At 56.2% G+C, this 2,454-nt stretch overlaps 1 non-coding gene across 1 annotated transcript; it reads left to right on the top strand.

The window, feature by feature from the left end:
- The first annotated feature begins 2,380 nt into the window (after window positions 1–2,380).
- TRNAT-AGU (transfer RNA threonine (anticodon AGU)) lies at window positions 2,381–2,454 on the top strand. The gene has a single exon. It is a non-coding gene; the product is annotated as a tRNA-Thr (tRNA).

Below are 2,454 nucleotides of genomic sequence, written 5' to 3' on the forward strand. Positions count from 1 at the left end.
GTAGCTGATTCCAATATAGCTCAGTAACACACAAAATGGATTTGGAAATACTGCTCTGCTATTTCGACATTCAGCATCTATAAACAAAGGAGCCTGTTCCGAAGCCCCTGCTTCAAAAGAGCGATTTGAACGAGCTAGAATCAGGATGCAAAGAGATGCCCAGCCAAGGCTCTGCTCTCTCTCTCTCTTTCTCTCTCTCCTTTGAACTCCTGGCCTTAGGCAGGAAAAGTGTCTTCTTGTCCTCAGCTCCAGAGAGGAGTAATTCATATTTCTATCACCCTCAGAGTGTGTCTACACTAGCTGGCAACATCAAAGAAACAGGCAAAATGTTAAAATAGCGTGTTGTGTCTACGTGTTGTGATTCTATGCACCATCAGCTATTTTGACGTTGAAATGGAAGTGAAGTGGCGAGACATCAAAAGCACTATTCTCATCCAAAGATGGGAATCGCGCCCTACTTCAATGTTGAACGTCAAAGTCGGTCGTGTGTAGACTATCCACATCCTGTTACTTCGAAATAGCAGGGTCCTCCATGGCAGGAATCAGCTGAGGGGTTGAGATGTGCTGTCCAGCCCCTGCGGTGCTGTATGATTACTGGGCGCAGCAGCCCTTAAAGCACCACGGACCCGGATTTCCTGTGGCAGAAAGCTGAGAGCATGCAGGCAGCAGCACACGCACATGCTAGCCCTGCAAGCCCTCCACCGACCTCGACCCAACCACCCAGCACCATGGCATTGAGCCAGCCCCCTGAGTGCCCCCAGGCTGCCCCCCCGAGAGGACCCAGGGACCCCCAGCAGCCAAACGGGGGACAAAAAGAGGTGGGACACCTCCTGGTTGGAGGTCGAGCTCTGAGACCTGCTGGGGCTCTGGGGTGAGGAGGACGTGCTCCATGTGATGGGGAGCATGGAGCAGAAAGCAGAAGCATTCACCTGACTGGCCGAGGGCCTGGCCACCTGGAGTCACCCTGCCCGCACTCCGGATCATGTCCATAGCAAGGTGAAGCAGTTGTGGAAGGGTTATGCCTGGACCCAGGACTTGGCCAGCCAGTCTGGGGCTGCCCCCACCGCTTACCCCTGTTCCAGGGAGCTCAGGGCCATCCTGGGCCCCAAGACACCTGCTCCCCTCAGGGTACATTGGAAACAGCAGCAGAGGAATCCCAGCAGGTCTTGGAGCTGGAGTCCATCCCAGAGACCAGCCCAGCACCCCAGGGACCACCCGAGGAGCCAGCCCTAAGGACGGCAGAGGAGGGGTCCAGCAACAAGGCAGGGGGAATCCTCATAGACCTCCATTCCCGGAGCACCAGCCGGGCGTCCACCCACCTGTCTGCTGTGCACAAGCTCTTGTGCACCCCCACTCCTGCACCATCAGACTGAGGTGACACCGAAGCACCAGGCGGGTGGGGAAGGGGCAGATATCGCCTCTCCTCGGGGTGAAGGACACTGAAAGACTTGGCCTGAGGGCACTTTCGAGCTGGGCTCCCAATGCCACTTCTATCTACACAGCTCCACACTGCCTGCAGGTGAGGGACTGTCGTGTGGAGGGTCCAAAGGGCAGCTGGTCCCTGTAAGAGGAGTCTGGGACCGGGCTGTAGGTGGGATCTCCTGGAAAAGCCAAGAGCCCAGGGGAGGCCATTGATTGGCTGCCAAACCCCTGGCCCTGCTCAAAGGTTTCACACAGGGAAAGCTGGGAAGTCAGCCCCACCCCCAGGGCACAGTGATTTGCACTGGGCTGGTAATAAACCAAAGGGGTTGTGTGGAGGGTCACAAGCGGGACTGAAGGGCAGAAGGAGACAGAAAGTCAAAATCTTATTCTTCTAGTTACACTGCATCAAACACTCACCCTGAAAAGCTCCAGCTGGGGCAGCACAGCCCATCCCCCACTCCGTGAGAGACAGGAGATAACTCTGCCCCACAGCTGGGCCCTCCTCGCCCCACCCCTGGGGTGTGAACAGTGAGAAAGGAGGGTGTGGGGAGCACAGAATGAAAGTGAGGGGGGGAGTCAGGCTGAGGGAGCAAAGGAGGGGCAGGACTCCAGGCTGTGCTGGTGGGACCCTGGCACTGGGGCAGGTGGGGAGAGAGGAGGGTAGATTGGTGGAGTCCGACCCACACACTGCAGAGGGGACAGTAAGTGAAAGGGGCCTTTTCGTTCCCTCATCCTCACTGTCCTCTCGGTGCAACTCCAGCTTCCGTCGGGCACAATGTCTGTGCTGGGCATTGGGAAGGGGTTGCTGTGAGCATCCATCAGTGTTTCAGCTGCATGAAAGTTCATCACTTGATAAATTAGGTTGGCAACCTTCAAAGTGCTGCAGGGCTGCTTTTTGGTTGAAGACACAGACTAACACAGATACCTCTCTGTCAGGAATCACAACCCTCACAAGGGGGGCACCATGGCTTAGCTGGCTAAAGCATCTGTCTAGTAAACAGGAGATCCTGGGTTCAACTCCCAGTGGTGCCT

Source organism: Carettochelys insculpta, unplaced genomic scaffold, assembly GCF_033958435.1.
Source record: "Carettochelys insculpta isolate YL-2023 unplaced genomic scaffold, ASM3395843v1 scaffold_0035, whole genome shotgun sequence".
In the NCBI taxonomy this organism is placed as follows: Eukaryota; Metazoa; Chordata; order Testudines; family Carettochelyidae; genus Carettochelys; species Carettochelys insculpta.